At 39.8% G+C, this 15,188-nt stretch overlaps 1 protein-coding gene across 1 annotated transcript in view; it reads right to left on the bottom strand.

Annotated features, from left to right (window-relative positions):
- grik3 (glutamate ionotropic receptor kainate type subunit 3) overlaps positions 1-15,188 on the bottom strand; it is a 132,634-nt gene that overhangs the window by 43,343 nt on the left and 74,103 nt on the right. The window lies entirely within an intron of this gene.

The following is a 15,188-nucleotide window of genomic DNA, read 5'->3' as shown; positions in this document are numbered from 1 at the left end:
TAGTATTTTTAGTTTCATGAGCTTTGTTTTTCGTTTTTTTTTTTTTTTTTTTAATTATGGCCCTAATCCACAATAAAGTATAACTTGTGTGTGCAATTTGATAAATTTTACATCCAATTTGTGGACATGTTGAGAGTGATTTACAAAACAAAAATAAAAAATCTAGACTTTGGTGTGAATTATGTTCATATGTATCAAGTAACTAATACTTGTTTTTAAACAATAGGCCAAATAATCAACACCTGTATTAATGTTCATGCTATCAGTGAGTAAAATGATGTCCACAATGACTAATATGAAACAACACTTTAATGAACATGGTTATTAACTGGCAAACATTCAGAAGTGAAGCGCAAGTTCTAGTATTTACACCTGGAGATGAGAGTTCAGTAAGTTATCAACATTTACAGCATGTTGTAATTAAATTTTTGTTCATTTATGTGGACTTATTTTTACTCATGGTTTGAATAAACATTAGTCGGTACAAGCATTTTGTTATCATTTCACCAGATATCAATTAATACATGTGCTAACTTACTTTGTTACTTTCCTAGCATGACTTATGGTTTATTAATACTAAAGTTTAATATTAATAATTGGTTTGTTAATGTTAACTAATGCAGTAAAAGTCAGTTAATGGAACCTTCAAAGTTATTCTTTTGAGAAATATTTTCATTTTAAGAGACACTGAAATACAATTTTGGGAAACTAAAATAAAAATAAAAAAAGTTTTATTTTTTGCCTTCAAATGGTGGACATGGGTTTACACAAAGGTAAGGTTAAGCAAATCACACTTTGGGCACTCAATTAAACTATTTGCATAAACACAATCATGTAAATGTATTTGCCTCTAACCACATATTTAAGAGGGCAAACAGGGTTTTTTTTATTATTATGTTTTTTCAATTCAAACTAGTTTCAAAAGTATAAAGCAAAATCCACTGTAAACAGTTACAGTACCCAAGTTCTGCCTACCCTCATACGCTTCCACAGATTGTTTCAGAACACACAAGGAGACTCATGTAGTTTATAGGCTGGGCCCTAAATCTTTATAGCTAAGTAATACTTCAGCAGAAGCTCATTATTTGGGTCATATAAATCCTTGATTAGGAACAGAATGCTGCAATGAAAACGAACATACTCATAATGTCATGAACAATATTACTGATGATCTTAGTAGGATGGTTTTAGTAAAATGACTATGTATGGAGAAATGACACAGTACAAGTTTTGTAAAGTGAGTAATTAATTTCTGTCAGGAATTAATGGTGATATCTATTCACTATTTGACTATTTTGATATGTGTTACCCTTTATGATTGCATAGTCCAGCAATTCAGAATGTCTTAGTAAGCTGAATGATTCATTTTCCTTAGTTTTTCTCTTGTCTTTGTCTACTGTGACCATAATCTAGCTTTCACAGCCTTTTTATACTTCAGCAGGAATGGGGAAAAATATCCAGATGTTCCTAGAGAACAACCATGGCTGTCACTGCATAAGAACAGTGAGAGATTTATATGTGATGTTGCTCAGGATGAATTTAGAAATCAACTATACTGCTGTTCTATCTCTCATCCAGTTGGTTTGATTTAAAAATATATATATTTGCCATTTGCATGCTTTTTATTTGCTGGGAAACTACCACTATGTTATTGGTGGTGCATATACTGTAATAGCAGATACTAGGCCTGAAGAATTGAATTCCAAAATACAGTACAAGTATGTTTTGCAAAATGCACCCATATATCCATCAGAAACAACCAAATCCCAAGGCAATAAACATATCTATTTGATTTATAAAAATACATTTTTTACATAAAATGATGAACAAAAATGAGTAAGATGCAAAATCAGTTAAAGCATTTTACATAATAAAACTGAAAAATTACGGATCAATATATATATATAACTGGATAGCTCATAGAATTCTAAACTGCCAGCAGTAGGTGAAGCCACTAGAAGTGCTCTGGCGGCCATTTTACAATTCCCTATTGACAGAGGGCGCCGACCACCAACGGACGAGAACTGTCAAGATGACCCGATGTGCTGCTTTATCTGCAAAACAATGTTCGCTAAATGATGTAGCAGAAGTGCCCACAGGTTGTAATTTATACAGACCATGTACCTATTAAGCACAAATGCATCATTATCCCCATATAGAGTGGGAATAATGATTTTATATATATATATATATATATATATATATATATATATATATATATATATACATATATATATACACATACAATGTATTACTACATACAGTGGTGCTGAAAGTTTGTGAACCCTTTAAACCCATATATTTCCTCATAAATATGACCTAAAACATCATCATATTTTCAAACAAGTTTAGTTTAGTTTATTTATTTATAAAGCACATTTAAAAACAACAGAAGTTGAAACCAAAGTGCTGTACCAGTAAATGGTCGGCACTTATATAGCGCATTTTCAACCTTAGCAGCACTTTACACTGGTTCTCATTCACCCATTCACACACACACACACACAAATGGTAGCAGAGCTGCCATGCAAGGCGCTAACTTGCCATGGGGGGCAACTTGGGGTTCAGTGTCTTACCCTAGGACACTTCGGCATGTGGAGTCATGTGGGCCGGGAATCGAACCGCCAACCCTACGATTAGTGGACAAACTGATCTACCACTTGAGCCACAGCCGCCCAGTAGTATAAAACAGATTTACAAACAAACATTTTATAGAACCAAATACCAATGGACAAAATAAATTCTACACCTTCAAAACGAATTCAAAGATAACGAATAGAAGTGGGTCTTCAGAGAAGATTTGAACATAGCAACAGAAGGGGAAGATCTAATATGCCAAGGGAGACTATTCCAGAGCCTAGGAGGAGCTACTGAGAAAGCCCGGTCACCTTTGGTTTTAAAACATGAACGAGGGACTGAAAGGAGTAGTTCACTGGATGATCGAAGGATCACATATGTACTGCGGAGCAAGTCCACGCAAAGCTTTAAAAACGAATAGCAACATTTTTAAATCAATGAGGAAACTGACTGGCAACCGGTGTAAAAAGGTGAGGACAGGAGTAATATGCTCACGTTTTCTGGTGCCAGTCAATAATCTAGCCACCCCATTTTGTACCATTTGCAAGCGATCTAGAGCAGTTTTAGGCTATCCAAAATAGAGGGAATTACAATAGTCTAACCTTGATGTTATAAATGCATAAATAACTGTTTCTTAAAGAGAAAATCGTTTTCTTGATTTTAGCAATAGAAAAAAAGCTACTTTTGACAACAGCACCGATCTGCTTATCAAAACACAATGTAGGATCTAGAATGACACCAAGGTTTTTGACACAATCATGCACATTGGTAGACAGAGTGCCAACTGATTGAAAATAGCATTAGTTGAGACTGGTAGGCCAAAAATTATTACTTTAGTTTTACAACTATTTATCACATGTTCACCTCACACCTCCAGGGTTGGGGGTTTGATTCCCACCGGGGCCCTGTGTGTGTGGAGTTTGCATGTTCTCCCCGTGCTGCGGGGGTTCCTCCGGGTACTCCGGTTTCCTCCCCCAGTCCAAAGACATGCATGGTAGGCTGATTGGCATGTCTGAAGTGTCCGTAGTGTATAAATGGGTGTATGAGTGTGTATGTGATTGTGCCCTGCGATGGATTGGCACCCTGTCCAGGGTGTACCCTGCCTTGTGCCCGATTCTCCCTGGGATAGGCTCCAGGTTCCCCGTGACCCTGAAAAGGATAAGCAGTATAGAAGATGGATGGATGGATAGAAATTCATGTCCATCCAGCATTTAATGTCATAAAGGCATTCAAACAGATTTGACAGAGAACAGCTATTATTCGAATTGACAGGAAAATAAAGCTGTGTGTCATCAGCATAACAGTGATATGATAAATTGTGTTTCTGAATGATGTGACCAAGTGGAAGCATATATAGAGCAAACAAAAGAGATCCCAAAATGAAACCCAGAGGAACACCATAAGAGATTTTTGCATGAGATGAGAAACAATTTCCTACATTAACAGAAAAAGTTCTCCCCTTAAGGTAAGAGGCAGACCACTTCAACACAGATCCTTGAAACCCACCCACATGATTAAGTCTCTTTAAAAGGATGCCATGATCTACTGTATCAAAGGCTGCACTTAAATCCAGCAGGATTAAAATACAGCAGGTACCATAGTCAAGAGAGAGTAAAATGTCATTGGTAAATTGTAACAAAGCAGATTCAGTACTATGTAGTTCTCTAAAACCAGACTGAAATGTATCAAAAATGCTACAAGTACTCACGTAAGAAGAGATCTGAGAATAAACTTTTTCCAAGACTTTTGAAATAAAAGATAGCTTGGAGATGGGTCTGTAATTATTCAGATCATGTTGGCCAATATGATGCCTTTTTAACAATGGCTGGACTACAGCATATTTAAACGCAAGTGGCACAACTCCATTTTCTATGAAGGTATTAATGATAGCAGTAACAACCAGACTTAAAACTAGAAAAGCCTCTTTAAAAATGTGTGAAGGCAAAACATCTAAAGAATGTGGACTTCATATTAGAAACAATATCAGAGAGTTGTGAAGATGATACAAGTTGAAACTGATGTAGAGTGCTCTGATACAACAGTGTTTCTAAGAGAACAGAACTGTAGAATGTTATGTTAGACATATGTTCTTAACTTTATGAATAAACTGATCTACAAATTCATCACACAGAACAGTATAAGTCTCCAAAGGGCCACTAAAAGTAGGATTTAAAAAGGCATTAACTGTGCTAAAGATTACATTTGGCCTTTGTGCATTTTGTGCAATTAAATCTGACATGCATTTGAACTGTGCTTCTTTAACAGAGCTCTGATACTGCCTAAGACACTCCCTAAGAATTTCATAAGATATCTGTAGTTTATCTTTTTTACATGTGCGCTCCACGTGCCTACACTCCTGTCTAAGGGCATGGGTGGACCCATTTAGCCAGGCCTGGACTGTATGCAGCCCCTTAGGTCTTTGTGACCTAAGGGGGGCAACTGAGGCAGCAAAGCAAGTACTGTTAAAAAGTCCAACCAATTCATCAGGATTGACACAAGAGGATAGAACTTTCAAGAATTTGGCAGGTGAGTAGATATATAGATATCATTGAAAAGCCTGGCAGTAGTGGGATTGTACTGTCTGGAACAACACAGTGGATGATAAGATTTGGACATGGGACATACAGCACAGATTCAAAAACAACTGGACAATGATCAGAAATAGCAGCATCACATATTTCAAGGTTTGCCACAGAAAAACCAAATAATAGCACAAATCCTTTCTGATGTGTAGGTCCAGAAATTAATTGAACAAGGTTAAAGTGTCCATAAGACATAAAAACTCTTTTACCAGAGGTTTCGACTGGCAACACACATGTACAGATGTGGCCATTGAGGGATCCTACAATTTCATGCGGTATCACACGGAATTACACGTAGGGCAGTCATGTTTCATTTGAATAAACACAGCTTGCTAGTGAATACAACAGTTCTGCCTAGACATATTCTGTATACAGCATATTCTTTGATCAACAAATGGTGCTGTTTCTTGTACTGAAGCCCATGATCTGCTTGTGCTTGGTCCACGGATCTGTGAACCTCCCTCAGAACCATTTTGCAACAAACAGCAAGAGCACATTAAACATTGTCCAGCCTGAAAAAAAAATGGAATGTGTGGTTGCTTAGACTTAAGAAAAAATATTATGCATGGTTTACATTAAAAATATTACGTATCTCATCAAAATGTTTCTCATTATGATAAACCTAATTTTTAAACAAATGTAATTTTTTTCTCAACAAGAGTGAGTGTGGTCGAGTCACGTAGTATAGCTAACTATAGTATTTAAATTAACATGGCTACAGAATGTTAGCTAGGATAGCACAGTGGTAACATGCAGTGTTTAGTATGCTAGCAAATGGAGTTTGAGCCTCAGCTCAGTTTGTTGTACAGTGGTCTGACACAACAACCACTCATGATTTTAGTTTCCTGGAGAGGGGGAAGAAGTAAGTGTGTTCTCCAGGTAGTCTGAAATTCAGGATTTTCCCTTGATTTTAATCAGATCCAAAGTAACTAGTAATTTGCTACTTGAGTAGTCTTCTCATCGTATATTTTACTACTCTTACTCAAGTAATTATTAATATTATTACTTTTACTTTCCATCACATATATATATCCCCACTGAACAGTTGTTCTACCAGGGTTCAGCTCTACCTGACCAGCCAACCTACATGTTGGAGGTGTGAAAAGGACGGTGTGAAAGCATCTTGGCCAAAACAAAAGCAGGACTTATCCACACCCTACCCCAAGTAGGTGCAAATGGCCCATAACCCTAGGCCCACACAAACTCAAAGTGTGGAGGCCATTCCACTGAACTACCAAAAGATATTTCAAATGAAACTGAACGAAAAGTTTACAAAACAAGAGACTGACAGAAAATCCAGAGACTCTATTTGCAGACCTCCATAAGGATGGCAGCACCAGCAACCAGATATTTTACATGAATAAACCCCATGCATGTCACAGGGCCATAATTTCAAACTTTCCCTCTGCTGAAAGAAAAGGCATCTGTGGGTGTTTCTAGCTAAAATAAAAAAATGAGGAAGACTCAACAACCCTCAGCACCAACATATACAACCCCAATTCCAAAAAAAAAATTGGGACATTGTCTAAAATGTAAATAAAAACGTTTAGGTTACGCATGTAACCCTGTTCCCTGAGAAGGGAACTAGACGTTGCGTTTAGCATAACACTCGCGCCTCTCGTGCGTGACTGGCATCTGAAGCTTGTGTAAAATCATGCCTATTTATAGGCCTGCCATGATCAGGTGACGTGGCAATTAAGCGCGTCGCGTGATATAAACATGGCACATGTGAACCGCCATCAGCCTCTATTATCTGAAGCGAAGACGCAATTCACAGGCCTGCCCTGGTATGATAAAGCTACGCAATGTCTCGTTCCCTTCTCAGGGAACAGGGTTACATGCGTAACCCAGACGTTCCCTTTCAAAGGGAACTTTGACATTGCGTTTAGCATAACACTATGGGAATGAGAATACCCACTCTGTCATACTGAGGGTACGACCTGTGCAAAAAGACCCAAGCCCGTGGGTCACTGCAAGACACTCAAGCCCGGGGTGGAATGAATATCCAGGCTGTAATAACGAATGAATATGTGTGGCGTAGACCACCCTGCAGCAGCAAACACATCCTGTAAGGATACCCCTTTGGACGGAGGCAACCGCCCTAGTGGAATGAGCCCTTATGCTCAGAGGCATACTGTGACCACGCACCCCATAAGCCATAGAGATTGCTTCCACTATCCAGTTAGAGATGCGCTGCTTTTGACCCAGCATCACCTCTACTGTTGCTGCCAAAGCAGACCAGCAGCTGCTCCGACTAACGCCACTAGCCAGAGAAGTGGATGTAAGTTCAGAGAGCCCTTACTGGACACAGCAGGTGCATTCTTTCTTGTTCCGGTGTGGGGATTGGAGGAGGGCAGAAAGCCTGCAACACCACAGGGTGGGCAGCTGATGTAGGCACCTTAGTAATATAATCCGGCATAGGATACAGGAAGGCCCTGGCTAAACCAGGGGCAAAGTCCAGGCAGGAAGGGGCAACAGAGAGAGCTTGTAGATCTCCTAATCACTTGATAGATGTCAGGGCCAGCAGAAGAGCTACCTTTAGAGTCAGAGGCTGACTCTAAGGGGTCAAATGGGGCCCCTGACAGACCTTCCAGGACCACAGAAAGGTACCAGGAAGGTATGCGCGGCCTGCAGATGGGCCTCAGCTGCCTGACACCACGCATAAACCTTGAAGTTAGAGGATGCTGACCCACAATGGCTCCATTGACAGGGGCGTGGCTGGCCGAAATGGCGGCCACGTAAACCCTTATTGTAGAAGGAGCCCACCCCGCTGAGAAACGTTCTTGTAAGAACTCCAGGACTGTAGCTATTGTGCAGTTCACTGGGTCTAAATCTCCCAAGGAGTGCCATGTAACAGGGATATTATCTCTGAGAAACATATTCGGGCTGGCCAATAAGGTGCTACTAGCAGCAGACACAGACTGTCTCGGCGAACCCTAGCTAGAACTTGTGGGAGCAGAGTGATCGGGGGAAAGCGTACAGATGTGACCTTGGCCACATGGTGTACCGCTCCAGATCCATGAGTTGGACAGCTGCGTCAGCTCTGGGTTGGACAGCTGTCGAGCTCTAAACTGGACCCGGTAAGTCTTTTCTACGGTAGACAGAACCCATGGAGACAAATTTGGCAGTAGTTTCCACACTGCCTGACGGTCTTTTAGTGACGTTAACTATTCCACATTCTAGTGGAGGGAAAGCATCAGATTTTTGTTGCCTTGTGACAGCTTGCTGACCAGAGAACACTGAAAACTTGGGACAGCCTGGACTAGGGGAGGCCCTACAGTAGTACTGGGGGCTAACTGCCCTAACAACCTCATGTCCCCTGATACGTCCCTCCACGGCCCCTCAGGACCGCTCTTCTTTGCCTGCTTGGCCTTTATGACCATTCTCAGATCAGGCCTAGTAGCAGGTTGCGACTGTGGCTGCCCGGTTCTCCTGGCTGTCTGCGGGGGTTGGCGGGCTGCCATACTCGCCTTCTGTGTGTCCCTCGCACTAGTGCTGGTCCGGGCTCCACTCATGCCTGGGTGAACTCGACACAACAGGGAAGGAACTGGCTGAATGCCGCTGTATGTCAAGCACACTCAGGAGGTCTGCTTGGTAGGCTTGCAACACTGTCACTGTCTGCAGTGACCCACAAGCAAGACTACTACTGCATACGCCTTGCCCACCAATGCCACGGTGGCCTTACACGGTGGCTTGGATGGCAAAGCCGGCCCCCCTAATTACTGCTGTCGATGGAGAGACGTAGCTCGCAAGTGCCTCCTCCACCTTCAGCATAGCTAAATAGCCATGCCGTTCATTCCCCACAATGGCCGAATAATCCAACATCGTGGGGTTATAAATACGGCTTATGCATAGTTTCCCCCAGAAGCCTGATATTTTGTCAGGCACTTCTGGAAGAAAGGGGAGTTTTCTACAGTGTGAGGGATTTACTTTCACTGGGGAGAAGAAGGCTCATCCAGCCTTAATAATCACTTCAAGCAGCTCTTTATATGCTGCTCTCAGTTTTTAGCACATCCTTCTGGCTCCTCGGAGTCAGAGAGGAATTATTATTATTATTTGTGTGTGTGTGTTTTTTCTCTCTCTTTTTTCCCTTTTAGCTTTCCATAGCGGAAGGAGGAATCACGACGCGAGCTCCAAAATCCAGCGGAGAGCCGGACCCGGAAGACAGAGCAAGAGATAGAGCAGCGCTCGTCTCCGGCTCTTCTTCCAGATCCATAAGAGATCCCCCGAACCTGAGACGGCTATCTGCCTCGGCAGCGGCCAGCCCAGATCCACGAGGATCTGAAACCCAACTCGCTTCGGCTTCCGAGAAGAGCGCGAGTCGCGAGCAGAGCTGCCTAATGTAGGCATTACCATGCGCAGCCTCTCAAGGCTGCCATCGCATACTCCACCGCTAAACACTTCACCCATAAAGTGTTCACTATTCCCCGTGATGAAACGGGAGCAAACCGTAAAACACTTCCTCAATTCACTCATATTTTTCTCTCTCGCTCATTCCTTTTTTTTTCTTCTCTTTTTTTAAAGGGCTGGAAAAGTCCAGAGATTTTGAGAAACGATAGAGAGGAAATGAAGCGCCTTATTGTTTCTTTACACAAACAAGCGACATGCAGTTTCGTTGAAGATAATAAGGCTGATGGCGCAGTTCACAGGTGCCATATACATATATATATATATCACGCGACACGCTTAATTGCCATGTCACCTGATCATGGCAGGCCTATAAATAGGTATGATTTTATACAAGCTTCAGATGCCGGTCACGTGCGAGAGGCGCTCCCATAGTGTTATGTTAAATGCAACGTGAAGTTCCCTTTGAAAGGGAACACAATTAGTACCTTGTTGCTCCTCCTTGGGCTTTTAAGCATGGACTTCACTAATGAAAAACAATATTCTCCATCAAGCTGGTTCCAACTTTCTCGAATAGTGGTTGACAGATCAACTTTGCAGGATGGAGAGCCTGGTCATGGACTAATTTTTAAAATTTCAACCACAAATTTTTATCACATTGAGATCCGGACTGTTTGCTGGACATGTCACTGAGTTGATATGCCTTTCCTGAAGAAAAGATTTAACACTTTTTACCCTGTGGCAAGATGCATTATCTTAATCCTAATATTACCTTACCTTAATCATAATCTTAATTAATTAATACTTAATCATCACCAAGCCTATTTTCTATCGATGGAATGAGAAAAGTGTCCACAAGACTGTTGAGGTTCTTTGGCAGAATGACTGGTCCTTTACCTGACATCAAACCCCATATCATAAATGAGTGGGGAAATTTGGTTATTTTTATCATCTTTATCTGTTTCATTAGAACGGCACTAGAAAAAAGTTCCAGCACCATCTCCTTGGCCAATGCAGATTCGTGATTCATCACCGAATATCACTTTCATCCAATCATCCACACCACATGATTGCTTTTCTTTAGCCCACTGTAACCTTGTTTTCCTTTTATAACATTCCAATTTTGTTTATACTTGCACCAAATTTTAGACACAGTTGACTGGGAATAACCAACATCTTTTTTATCAGATTTCCTTCTTGAAGGGGTTTTATAATCCTTTCCATTGTTTCAATTGAAAACTCTCTTGTTGGGGCCATGTTTCCTTTCAATTAGCCAAGTCCAACAGCTTGTTAAGGTGTGTAAGCCTTCTTTTAACTGCAGACTAATTAGCATTTTTGTGTTTGTGCTGGTATTTGTTTTAGAAATGAAAATTACAAGGCTATTACTTGATTTGGAAAATTATGCCATTAATTAAAATTATTTCATAAAATTTGATGGAGGTATGTTTTATGAAGCGATACTGTTCAGCTATTAATCAAAAATTGTTTTGTGTCATATCTGTGATTTGTTTATTTGCCCAGAATTAAAAAAAAAAAAAAAAAAAAAAAAAAAAAAAAAAGCCAGGTGAACATCCTCTAAGTGTGGTGATTCCATAATTTTACCAGGTGTAGTACTTGGTCATTTATTTATTAAAATGATTAAATATTACTTATCTGTGAGTGGCAAAAGTATGTGAACCTCTCGGATTAGCAGTTAATTTGAAGGTGAAATTGGAGTCAGGTGTTTTCAATCAATGGGATTTCAATTAGGTGTGTGAATGCCCTGTTTCATTTACAGAACAGGGATCTATCACTCTGATCTTCACAACACATGTCTGTGGAAGTGTATTATGACACAAAAAAAGGTGATTATTGCGAACCTCAGAAAAAGAGTTGTTGATGGTCATCAGACTGGAAAAGGTCATCTCTAAAAAGTTTGGACTCAACCAATCCACAGTCAGACAGATGGAACGGCCAAGTCAAAGTCCTGACCTTAATCCAATAGAAATGTTGTGGAAGAACTTAAAGAAAGCAGTTCTTGTGAGGTAGCTCTATATCCCAGAGCTGAAGTTGTTCTGTATTGAGGAATGGGCTAAAGTTCCTCCAAGCCTATGTGCAGGACTGATCAAGAGATACCAGAAATGTTTAGTTGCAGTTATTTATGCAAAATGGGCTCACACCACATACTAAAAGCAAATGTTCACATACTTTTGCCACTCACAGATATGTGATATTGGATAATTTTCCGCAATAAGTAAATGACCAAGTATAATATTTTTGTCTCGTTTGTTTAATTGGGTTGTCGTTATGTACTTTTAGGACTTGTGTGAAAATCTATACAATATTTATGCAGAAATATAGACAATTCTAATGGTTTCACAAACTTCCAAGCAGCACTCTACCTATATATTATGTAGTGACCCATTAGCATTCAGTTACATTGATAAAACACAAAGTGAGAATTTGGTATATAATGTGCTTTGGAAACAAAGTCTTCAACTAAACATTTTGATTAATCTATCTTTTACTTTTATTAATAGTGTAAGTTTGTAATTAAGTACCATATAATATATTGTAATAGTATGTTAAAGATTGCCAATTTCCTTATTCATGGCTTATTTAGGACGAAATAATATTTCTTTAATACTGATGGTGGATATTGCATAAAATGTCTGTCATTCTGTTTGCTTTGGAGGCTGTTGTTTGCCAATGACCAATTTCTAATTTAAGACTATGGATGATTGAAACTAACACACTGTTAAATAAATAATAGCCAATGAGTTCTTGACTATAATGGAATTTATATTAAAACTGAAGTCAGCCAACTCCAAGGAAAACTTTGTATAAGTTGTCCAATTATCTTGATCAAAAAGTTTGTGTGTTGCAGAAAAAAAGTCATTACCATCTGTTCTCTGCATCCTAATATGTGAAATTCCCCAAGGTTTGGACTCATATCAAAGCTGTAAAAGCTTCTTCTTCTCTCTCTCTCTCTCTCTCTCTCTCTCTCTCTCTCGCTCTCTCTCTCCCTCTCTGCATGGGTTTACTCAAGAAGGAGGGATGGGGAGAAGAAAAACAGTTATAGCCAATGGAGTGAAGACAATGTGTGCAGGGAAACTACATCAAATCTTAATCTGCTTTCAGAGTGCCAAGCCTCACACGAAAAATGCCAGGTGTTTTATTTGTGTGTTGGTGAGCTGGTTTGATATGAAAGCATTATGACCTGCCACATGATCAGTCATGTTTGCCTCTTATGCTGGCTAGGTTTCAGCTACGATATGGATTTGTGTGCTGGCTATCATCAGAACCTGGCCATCATGAACCATCAGTGACACTTGCTTTTGGCTGAAAGAATGTAATAAATCTGCTTGGTGGGTGAACACTCATGTTTACTCTTCGGCTTTATTTGTGAAAAACAAATAATGCAAATAATATGGAATGATAATCTGTGATTTAAAAAAAAAAATCACATTCACTGAAGCATAACCTTTTTTTTTTTTCGTTTGCCAAGGAGAAGTACCTGAAACTGACAGACCAAATAGTGTAAACTAGTTGTTCACACACAGTGCAAGCACTTCAAATAGAATTATGCAAAAGAGTGAATGTTTGAATTTCCAGGATTACAAATGCATATTTGTATACAATTTGTAACAATTTGTATATTACAAATGCACAAATGCATATGATAGACTACATACAGGTATGGCCCTCAGAATTGACAATATTTCATCATCAAATGTTGTAGATTTTGTTCTGACATACACAACATGTACATGTAAGCAGGGACGTAGTGTCCGGGGGGTGAGTGGGGTGAGGTAATCCCTCCAATAATCAGAACTAGCAATTACAACCCCCCCCCCCCCCCCCCAATATTTATACCATAAGACATATGTAAAGTAATTTCTTTTGTAACATTATTGATGCTCCGATTCAATGGTGAGTCTGTCATAATAAATCAGATAAAAATACTAGAAGCCCCCCTCTGTAGCGCAGGTTGGAATCGCCCAACTATGGCCCTGCAACACAACCCTGGATTACTGCCGTTTGCCTGGGAGAGCACAGGTAGATTTGAATGTGTAGAGAAGCGCTGATCAGCAAACTATTTTACATTGATAGTCAGAGAGGGATAGTAAAGAATATAAAATGTATTCAGGAGGTAGGAATCTTAAGTAACACACCTCAACTATCTAATTCATCCTTATGCTCTACTCCTTGTTGGAACATCTGCACTAGTGACTCATTTGCACTTCCTAAAAGTAATTTTCTTCAGTAAATAATCACACCTGGAAAATGTACTAGCACTGTTTCTGTAATCATAAAGACTACAATGCTCAAATTTCCAACATAGTACTGTATGACTTTATAGTATACAGATGTAGTACAATGATTTATAATCCCACTATGAAGTGTCCAGGCTTGGGGAGTAATGGAATACATGTAACAGCGTTACGTAATCAGGATACAAAAAACTGGTAACTGTAATCTGTTACAGTTGTGTCAAAAAACAAAGTAATCAGAGTACCAGGTACATTTTGTAAAAAATGGGAATACTACCAGGATTACATTTTTTCAAATTTAAAACTAAAGAAATTATTCTTTTGACATAACACAATATAGACAGCTGCTTCATTATAGTTCTCTTTCTCTCTTGCCAGTTGTGGCTCACATGAGCAACCTCCTGGTGCACAGTTAATTGCAAAGTTAATTTGGTAGAAATAAACACAAATTGTTCTCTGAAATACTTTTGTTAGGGTGACCATACATGCTCTTTTTCCTGGACATGTCCTCTTTTTCAGACCTTAAAAAAATTGTCCAGCCGGGATTTCTAAATTTGAGAAAATGTCCGGGATTCGGCTTTAATTTCATTATGATGTGCTTATGGTCTAATACTGCATCATATGTGCTCATGTTTGCATTGCTTTAACCCCTCTCTGTAATTCCAGCCTTCTTGCACACCAATTGGCAGAAGGGGCAGAAGGTACACTCGTGGCATCTAATATTTTATTTTATTCCATGGACATTCAAAAGAATGTAGGAACTTATATATATGTGATGCTAATAGTGTGTCTTTTTCAGTGTATTAAAATCTGCATTCATAGTAACCCTGTTCCCTTTCAAAGGGAACTTTGACATTGCATTTAGCATAACAGTATGGGAAGCGCCTTGTGCGCGTGACCGGTATCTGAAGCTTGTGTAAAATCATGCTTCTACTTATAGGCCTGCCATGATCAGGTGACATGGCAATTAAGCACGTCGCATGATATATATATGGCACCTGTGAACCACGCCGCCAGCCTTATTATCTTCAGCAAGACTGCATGTCTGTTGTTTGTGTGACAAAAAATGCTTCATTTCTACTTTATATTTTCTCAAAATCTCTAAACTTTTCTATCCCTTTTTTAGAAGAAAAGAAAAGAAAAGAGAGGGAAGTAATGAGCGAGAAAGAATTCAGGAAGTGTGTTACACCTGCTCCCGTTTCAACACGGGGAATAGTGCACACTTTCTGGGTGAAGTGTTTAGGAGTGTAGCATGCGATGGCAGCCTCGAGAGGCTGCGCATGGTAACGCCTACATTAAGCAGCTCGGCTCGCAACTCGCGCTCTTCTTGGAAGCTGAAGCGAGTTGGGTTTCAGAGCCTCGCGGATCTGGGCCTACCGCTGCCGAGGCAGCTAGCCGTCTCAGGTTCGGGGGATCTCTTATGGATCCG

The sequence above is a fragment of the Ictalurus furcatus genome, chromosome 1, assembly GCF_023375685.1.
Source record: "Ictalurus furcatus strain D&B chromosome 1, Billie_1.0, whole genome shotgun sequence".
Lineage (NCBI taxonomy): Eukaryota > Metazoa > Chordata > Actinopteri > Siluriformes > Ictaluridae > Ictalurus > Ictalurus furcatus.
This window is presented reverse-complemented; position numbering and strand designations above follow the sequence as displayed.